Consider the following 10,024-nt stretch of genomic DNA (forward strand, 5'->3'; position numbering starts at 1 on the left):
GTATACATTGACTGCAACTCTATTTTTTAATTTAAAAATAAGTACCCGAAATGGACTCACATCCCGCCAAAACTAAGCGTGAAAATAATTTTTAGTCAAATTGCCCCACCCACTCGCCCCCAGACGACCCCAGCGCTGGGTCAGCTTTTTCTCGGCCCCCAAAGCAGATAACCTCACCAAGCTTGGCATGGGCCTCTCATTTGAGGTCGTTCTTACTGACATGAAGTATGAACCCCCTAGGTCAAAATCTATAATGCCCTTGACCTGAAAATTTCGGTCATTTTTTTTCGTTTTTTCAATATATTTTTCGTGTTTATGAAATGTTATCTATTCCACTTCAAAACCGTACAGAAACCATATATTCTGCGTCCAATGCCGGTGGTCCGGACCTCCTAGCTCAAAAACGAAGGGTACTTTGTAGGAAGACCGACTTGGGTCGAAATTGCGACAAAGTGCCCTTAATGCTAACTTTCTTAATGACCGCTGGTTCAATTTGCTTCAAATTTTGGTATGTTATTGACTCTTAGTAAGCGAATATAGTTAAATTACCGGTAGGTCGAAATCGACCTGCGTGACCTTGTTTCAGAGGTCAGCGGGATAAATCGGAAGATAAAGTCTCACATAACCCCATACGTGGGGTATCGTTGAGAAGGTCTTGATGAGAGGATTAAGAATATATATACTTTGTGGGGTCTTGGATCACCCCTGAGTGGTGATCCAACTGAGGCAACTTTTTTTCCAAATTTTTCTTCCATTACACCAATTTCATGCCCTATGTCCTATTTTTCATAGAAATTCAAACATCAAAAATTCAGCTGCCAAAGCTTTCCTATTTGGAATGGACACCGTCAGTAGGAAATTCCTTTATTCCCCAACATCCTCGACTCGGTTGAATTACACTAACAAATTTTTAACTGTCCACTAATATTACCTCGTACATGAATTACATTATGCTTCTATTTACTTCGAAATGCTTGTCTGAGATATGGTTAAACTCATCCAGTGATTTAAGCATTTTTTATTATTTCACGAAGCGCGGAGATTAGATCGGTTTCTCCAAAACGTTGTACCCTCTCGGAATGAAAATTACAAGTATACTCTTTAAAATATAAATTCAACTCTGAAAAGGAAGGCCTATCATTCGCCTTTACCGCCCAGCACTTGAGGATAACGTCTTCGTAACTATTACAATAAATGAGTTGATTAAATATTAAAATAAATTAAATTTACAAAAATATAAGTATGACATACATACATTTCTTGACTCGCATGAATTGGACGGTCCAATCTTTCTCCGCTATTGATAAAATTTGGAATGCCATCCAGATGGATATCCTGGTAAGGGATTTCTCCAAGACTGAAAATTTCCCATAGCAGCACCCCATACCCCCAAATATCGGATTTTACCGAGTATATTTTGCTACACCAACTTTCTGGGGCTGTGGTGGATACTGGAATTGGTATCTGAGTATGTTATAAATCCGTGTATTAGTTTAATTAAAAATTTTTGAGGAGCCCGATGTATTGACAACGAAAGAGTTTTTTCTCAACATAGCGCCAAAGCATTGCGTGATAGGGTGTTCATAGGGTTTCCCGCGCCCTGTGAATTCAGGCATTTATGCATGCCCTATTTGCCCAGTTATTCCCGCATTTAAATTAATGTCGCCATAACCCTAATATCTATTATATTAGATGCTTTGGGCATTAATGCCCTCGGCAAACGGCAAAAATTTCGACCATGTATTTTAATGCCCCAGGCAATCTGCAGTCCTATATGTTGATACATACACCCCTATCCTGTAATAGTGTTTGTCTATGTTTTAATCAAACTCTTTCTCTGTGAGCTTCCGTACACTGGAATGTTTAATGTAATCTTTTTCCAAGTATATTTTCCTTGAGAGGCCAAAGTCAGATATTTTCGCTACAAGGGTATCAGTCAACAAAATGTTCCGAGCGGCAAGGTCTATATGTAAGACCTGAAAATCAAGAAGTGGTTTTCGGAGAGTTCTGAATTGTCGTGTTCTCAAGTTTGAACGGATTCAAGTTCCAAAGTATTTGTCTTGAACGTACCTTTTTTTCTTCAAGAAAAACCATCCCGGCTGCAATATCTTGGCCCCATTTATACATCTGATTTAATAATGCATGACGCAAATTGAGAGGTCTGTGAACAATAACTTTAGCGTAGTACAGAATAATGAGTTATTATCTTCTTAATATTTCCTTGTCACACGCTTACCTTGTACTTGCCTCGGAATCGATTTCCAAATATCCGGCTAAGTTGGAAGCCGGCCTGAAACGGGTTCCGGAAAGGGACAAAATTCCGTTAAATTTTCTTAGCAACTTGTCTAAGCTCCCATTTTCGCAGAATTCGAGCACCATGAGGACTTGATCTTATAAGTATGGAATAGAAAATCTTGATAAATTTTATTTTGATTCCTATATTTCGAAATATATTGTAATACCGTCTTCTAATTTGGTACATGCTCCGATCAGTTGGACAATATTGGGGTGATTTCCCAGACAAGAAAGCATTTTAATTTCGTTGAATATAGATTTAATATGGTTCGACTCCCTGCCAGGTTTAAGGGTCTTAACCGCGACCTTTTCGAATGTCAGAGATCCGTCAGGGTTTACAGTTTTCAATGAGCATTGAAACACAATGCCGAACATTCCTTCACCCAAAATTGGAACATTTGTCTCGTCTACAAAGCAAAATATTTTTGCATAGCAATACCTACGTATTTTATAGATTTAAATTCGTGTCGCTTACCGAAAACTAAATCCTCCCGGTCAATTTCCAACAATTTGTTGTATGATGTAGAAGATCCTTGAAGTACACTAGTTAATGTATTGTATTGCACTTCTTCACTGTGGGCTAATCCGCTTTCAGAGTTTTGAATTGCCCCTTCAATTCTTAAGCAATTCATAAGCGTGGGAAAATATTTTCGTTTTATGAAGAAAACCAATCCTACCAGAACAAGAAGCCCACTGGCCCCTCCTGCTACGGCAAGAATAACACTTTGAATTTCACTCTTCTCGGACACATCAATGTACCAAATTCCAGTTAGGTCGATTTGATGATCATCATTAGGATGCGAAGACCATCCTCCAAAAATGTAGATTCTATTGCGTGAAGCCACAAAAACAGCACTAATTCCTGATAAAATATCGCCTCGTATGAATGGAAATCCCGTCACGTTCATAACCTCATAGTTCATTGTCCTCGGGTCGAATTTAATAACTGAATCCGTTGAAAACCTCGAATTTGCTTGATAGCCTCCAATTATGTAAACGTACTCTCCATTCCAGATGGCTGCCGGTTGTTTATAAAAATTTGGAAAATTTTCTTCACCAAGTATACTAACTTGGAAATTATTTAAGTTGACCTTTGACACGGAATGAAATCCCTGATTTTTAGGAGGACCAGTTTCCGTAGAGTTTCCAAAAATGAAAGCATACCCTTCACCATCTACCACCGTTACAGTGTGGGAATGAAACGAACCGTTGAAAGTTGCCACCACTTTGGAGGTTAGGTTTGCCATGTCGAATTGGGTGACAGTACTCGCTCTCACAAAATTATTAAAACCGCCGAAAAGGAAGACATCATCAGATGTGTGATTACGCTTAACTGCACTCATGTAGATGTCCGGGTATTCCAGGTTGGACACTATGCTAACGTCATTAGTTGTGGGATTGTAGCGGTAAACTTGATCCAACAGGTTGTCATTATCAGAGGTCCCTCCGTAAATATAGATATCCCCATTACTGCCCAAGGATGTCGTTGCCCCGGAAATGACGCTCGTAAAGTTTTGAACCAGCTCAATTCTGTCCGTGGAAATCGTGTACTTTAAAATGTCGGGGAATCTGATCTGAGGTCTATCTGATACGTCTAATCCACCCATAATATAAATAGCGTCAGAACCATCCCATTCCGCGGCGGTGTGACCTCTTGCAGTTGGGAGGTGGGCCTTCACTTCAACACACACAAGTTGGCAAGTACACGAAGAGATAATTAATAATAATTCTACGACGAAGAGTAAATCTAGTCGAGACATTGGAAATGAGTAAGGCTAAAATCTTGCCAAAAGAATGGCTTGTCGGCAAGCGGAACGATTTTGCACTGACAAAAAAATCTTTAATAAATTAATATAAATATTTTAATAAATTAATATAAATATTTATCTTCCAGGGCTGTTGAAGATTAGCTCACAAACATTCCAACCTAAACCTGGAGCCGGCGAACAATTCAGGCAGGAACATAACACAATAACAATCATTTTATGATAAGTGCGGTATCTGGTGCCATACAAGAATGAAATTGACACTAAAAGAGCCGAGATTGATAAGCATTGACGTCACATCAAAGACGGATTGAATGTCAAATTTGGTTTGTCGTGGTAAGATTTATTTTAATAGGATTAGTGTGTTATCTGGTTTACCCCTGGAGATATGTAAGGTTGTTTGGAAGCGTATTTTCCACACGGGCACATATCAAATAAGTACGGACAGGATTTAGTTATTGTTTGATATTAATTGTTTGATATTAATATTTAATACATACCAATGTGTCTACTGCTGCATAATTCTGCATACGTGGGGTGTAGTGAATGATTAATATAGTAATTAGTACACATTTTTATAAATTTTCTCTGAATGTAATAGGATAATTAAGATTTGCTGTACTGTTATAATGCTTATATTTTCAAGAGTAGCTTTAATCGTGATATAGCAAGGCCGGGGAAGGAATCAATGTAAGCTGTTCAGAAATTCTTTACAAGTTACTGTAAGGACTGAGGTCAACAACATTTCGTGTATAATGGACACATCACTCAAAATTAAGAAGGGAGAGTGAACGACGAATTATATTTCTTGACCAAATTATTATACAGTTATTGCTGGATCTGCCCGCACTCTTCCAAGTTTGTCTGGATATTATAAGGGAACCGCACAAGGCATATGTCGCAGACGTTTTAATTTGTAAGCGGTTTGGGGGAAGGGGAAACGATGCTGTAAGTAATAAAATCTTATAAAGTACTGTCTTCCCGACATGCCACCCGCCTCCGGAACGAGTTCTGAATGACTTCGTATAACACGTTCTGATCGAACTACGGATTTGTCGCACCAGTTGTGTTCGTAACGAATTCTCCAAACGCATTCGCATCTGCTTCGGAATTCGAACCCAATCAGAATTCGGATTCCTGCCACGATCGGATTCTGTTCCGATTCGCTTCCCGAACTAATTCCTACTCGGAATTAGTTCTGGACGGAATCTGATCAGATTCCGTCCAGAAGAAGGACCTGGTCCATTTATTTTGCCTGAACATCCTATATCTGCAGATTCTAAGGAGCCAAAAGAATTATGAAATATCAATTTTAGAAATTAAACCGAAAGACTGTAAATTTATGACGTATAGTGGGGAGTATAAATTAAGACTCACTAAATTCCTGTGCAACGGTGCACGGATATGTTGGCCAATTATATTTTGGAGAGGTGTTTTTTCCTAAAAATTCGTCAGAAGTGGGACCAGTAGGGGAAGAACACAACGTCTTTGCATCAGTCAACCACCAACAGCAAACAATTGGAATTTTCTTTTCTCGATGGAAATTAGCGATTGCTTACTTTTTTGTTTTCACGTTTTTATTTCTCATTTTTGTAAGGATGAAGGGAGCTGGCACTTGCACATGTCGATGTTTGAGTCTGACTCAAAACACCCACCCGTATTTAGTCAAGCTGTGTTGGGGAAGTCGGAGTGAAGGTGTATTAAAATCAGGGATGCGAGTTCTGATTTACACCTTCGTTACAATTTCTCATCACGAATTCAGTGCGAATTATGGGAACCTGCATTAAATCGGAATCAGAAATGATGCGAGTATCCTAATTCGATCAGAATGTGGTAATACGACTTGACTCTGACTACGGGTTTGAGTCGTTTTTACGAAAGCGGTTTTACAGACTTAAGTCGGACTTCGGGACGATGTTGAGTTTCCGTTTCCGATTGACCGTGTAAAACAGAACTCGTTCTGGGCTCGTTATATTGTCGGCGAATTCGCACGAATCAAATCTGACTATGCTGACCTCGTACCGAATTCGTATCGAAAGTGATGGCATATCGGGTTACCTTCCCCAAAGCCCCTTAAAAATTCCGACATCCGTACACCTTGTGCGTTTCCATTATAAATTCCAGACAAACTTGGAAGAGTGCGGGCAGGTTCAACACAGTAAAAAGTTCTTAACCCTTTAATACCAAACCAAATCTATTCTCGACATACTTCCTGTGTAATTCCATACCCTAATAAACCGTTGCAAATGAAATGTAGCAAAAGGGTGAAAACGCACGTAAATGTCCTTGCGACAAACCCACATCGGCTTCCAATAATTTGCTGTCATTTTCCCAAATTGTCTCACATTACCCCACGTCTGATTTCGCCCCGTTTTGACATAATTCCCGCGTACTTTGAACGTAATGATACGTTTCACACCCCACATCACATAATTCAATTTGTCGACATGTGGCATCGTCTACACGGTCACACGGTCATCGTACGATACGTCTAAAACGATAGAAACGACAAATTTCAACACTCTCAACATGTGGCGTCGTCTACACGGTCACACGATCATGGTACGTCAAAACCATGTCAATTTTCGAAATCCCAAAATACGTCTAAAACGGTCGAAATAAAAAATCGACATCTGTGACCGTTGACGTCATCGCCGTGGGGCCATGACCTTACGACCTATAAAGCCCAACTTCGAACTTGTCCGTACTTTAAGACTAAAAACAAAATGATGAAAACCGCATGTCTAAATTCGAATCCATTCGATAGTTAGAGCACGATTGGACAGACACACAGACGGACAAGGCATTTCCATAATAAGGTTTCACCCTGTAATAAACTTGGTACATCAAAATAAAACCGTCTGACGGTCAATGCCACTAATCCATCGCATCGGCATTTCACCACCAGCCCAGTCATACTGTATGACTCATACATATGATTAACCTTCTGATGACTCCAATCTCCCCGGCGTGGAATCACTTCTATATGCGCAGTAGTTGTAAAGGATTAATTGTGCTAAATACGTTAAACCGGGACCTCGTTGTAGATAAAATTCCACAATAACGCTGATAAAGCTTGATGCCGTATAATGGGTTTGCTGTGAGTGCATAAATTTATCCTTCAATTGAAGTACTCAAAGAATTGTTTTGAATAAAACAAAAAATGTTGCCGGATACTAAATTTGCATATTAAATAGAGGTCGAATTATCCACGTTATTGGTAAATATACAGTTATATCATGTGCGCATTAAGTTAGCGTTTCACAAGTTTACATGATTCTCATAGACGGACTTGACCCCAAAAAAATAGGATGAGACCTGATCGTACATACTTATTTGCAAAAACCTAAATGCTAAACAGCAACGCAGCTAATTGCTATGCAAATACATGAATAAAGCATGTCATGGCTTATGTATCTGCTTCCTTGTTTTTAACGCAGACACAATTTTGCATGCTTGGTATTTAGGAAGTATATAATCGGGTTGCGTAGTGGCCTTGACATAAATGGTGTAGTAACCACTGTGCGTGTCTACACTTTTAGCAAAGCGGTTTAAAAACCTAAAAAAATCATAACCGTCCTCCAGTGATAATGATCATAACGAGGATGGAAATAATATTGTCAACAAAGTTACATAATTACATCGGTGGATTATTGTGACACCATAGTGACACCGCCCGGAATTGATTTGGGTATGATTTTTTGTTTTGAGTGAGGTTTACTCAATTTTCTAGGGTTCTAAAAAAACTCGGGTTTCACGAAAAAAATTACGAATTACTTACGGGCTCAATAAATTTCTCTTGTTATCAAGATAAATTCGATATCGTTTTTATTGGCAATTATTTTTCTAAACAATTTATTGCAAATGCATTATGGATTATCAGTAATATGAGTCATATTATATGACTGCAACTTCTATAAGATTATTTACTATTTATTAACAACAGAAAATGATAACTATTACAACACCTCAAAAAGAATCCAACTCAAATACGTAAAATAAATTTCACAGTTGTAGAATGTTTAACATAAACATGCACATGGATATTATCCCGTTAAGAACGAACCAGTTAGATTCTTAAACCTTGGGAAATAAAAAACAATTTATTTAAAAATGACATCCGATCATTCCATTCAAGACTACAGTACTCTTCTACTTTTCACGTCAGCGTTTACAAAATTGACATAAATTATTCATTTCCGTTGTATAATTCATAATTCAAATTTGGATCGGCTTCCGTAATCACTACAATGGATTTCAAGAAACTCAAATCTCGTCGCATTGTAGGGCCATCTGTAAAAATTACTCCGGCCGGGTGCAATTCGTTGGCTACGACACTGCATCTACTTGCATATTCAGCGGGGAAGTTAAGCATTGCCTTGAACACGAACACGCAAGGGATAAATAAATAATGGAATGGAAACAGCAAAGAGTACATTTGTCCATGTATTTAATTTCGTAACTATTAAATGCATGCCAATATGTTAGGTTTCTGCTTAGATCGAAATCTGACCCACACGATTATTTATTACGAAAATATTATATTATTTGAGTCAAATTAGTATGTCGGGGATTCATTCCGTCGTGTCAGTTTTAACTATTTTTTCCCAAAGGATGCCCACTTGTGCAAAAATCAATAGCAATTATGACATTTATGTCCCAAAAAATTTTCTTAAAGGTGTTGGCAATTGAGATATTCAAATTTTGAGAGATGTCATGTCCTCAGAATACTTTACCTTCCTTTCCGATTCCCACTCACCCGCCATGGTCATATTTACCAAGGTTTATCATGAAATAGAAAACTCTTTAAGAATTGACGATTTTGTCCTAAATGTATTCAAAAGTCGTCCGGCGTCCAGCACAATTAGCATTTGGACATCAAATCTATTATTTAATACCGTAGAAAAGTATGGACCACAGAAATTTCCAGGCTGGCTGGAACTCTGCACACGCTACCACTATGCGTTTAGTTGCGATGAATGATGATTCGATTCTTATTTCGAAATCAACCTAAGTGCGGTCGATTCTTTAATTCGAAAACGACGTAAGTGCACCATAAACTAGAGCTTTTTTATATTGTGCACTTAGTTTGTTTTAGAATTAGTCCGAAGATATTGTTCTAAAATAAATGTTCTCCAAAATTATTACTATTTATTTAAACTGCGCAGGCGTGCTGGCCTCCCTCCGCTCCGTCGTTGTTTATCAATACATGGGAAAGGAGAAGTACAGCTTGGCATTCGGTCTGTCCATCTTCTTCATGGGAATCTCGCTCTATTGTTGAAATGCTTTCGCAAGTAGTTAATTAGCACCGAGTACATAAACACCTTACGAGGGACACTATTAACATGGGTGGAGCGTCCAGTACCCACTATGTTTTTTAGAATCTACTAGGACCCAAGATGAAGGATCCATTCGTATTTCCATGTAAAACTCATATTTGGCGCCGTGGCGTGGCGACACATTCGCCAAATTTGAATGTTTTTAATTTTAAAACCGCCATAACTTTTGAAATCCTGAAGGGATCTTCAAAATTTTTGGCCAAGATCATGACAATTAGTCGGACTTTCGAATGCTATGAAATTTTTCAAAAAATTAATTGTTTCATTTTTTCAAAAATTTTGAGGCATGTGATTCGTCGACAAAATCTTCTAAATATCTCGAAAAATAAAAATTGTTAATTTTTTAATTTTTCTTAAAATTTTTACCTTTGTGATCATTTTAAGCCCAAAATTTTGAAAATCCCATGGAAATTTCAAAAGTTATTGAGGTTTGAAATTGGTCGAAAATGCAAATTTTTAAGTTTGGCGCCACGCCACGGCGCCAAGTATGAGTTTCACACGGAAATACGAATGGATGCTTCAGCTCGGGTCCTAGTAGACACTAAAGAACATAGTGGGTACCCTGGACGCTCCACCCACGTCAATAGTGTCCCTTGTTAGACATGTAGTCACTTTGAACGGTTG

The sequence above is a fragment of the Folsomia candida genome, unplaced genomic scaffold (genome assembly GCF_002217175.1).
Source record: "Folsomia candida strain VU population unplaced genomic scaffold, ASM221717v1 Fcan01_Sc005, whole genome shotgun sequence".
Lineage (NCBI taxonomy): Eukaryota > Metazoa > Arthropoda > Collembola > Entomobryomorpha > Isotomidae > Folsomia > Folsomia candida.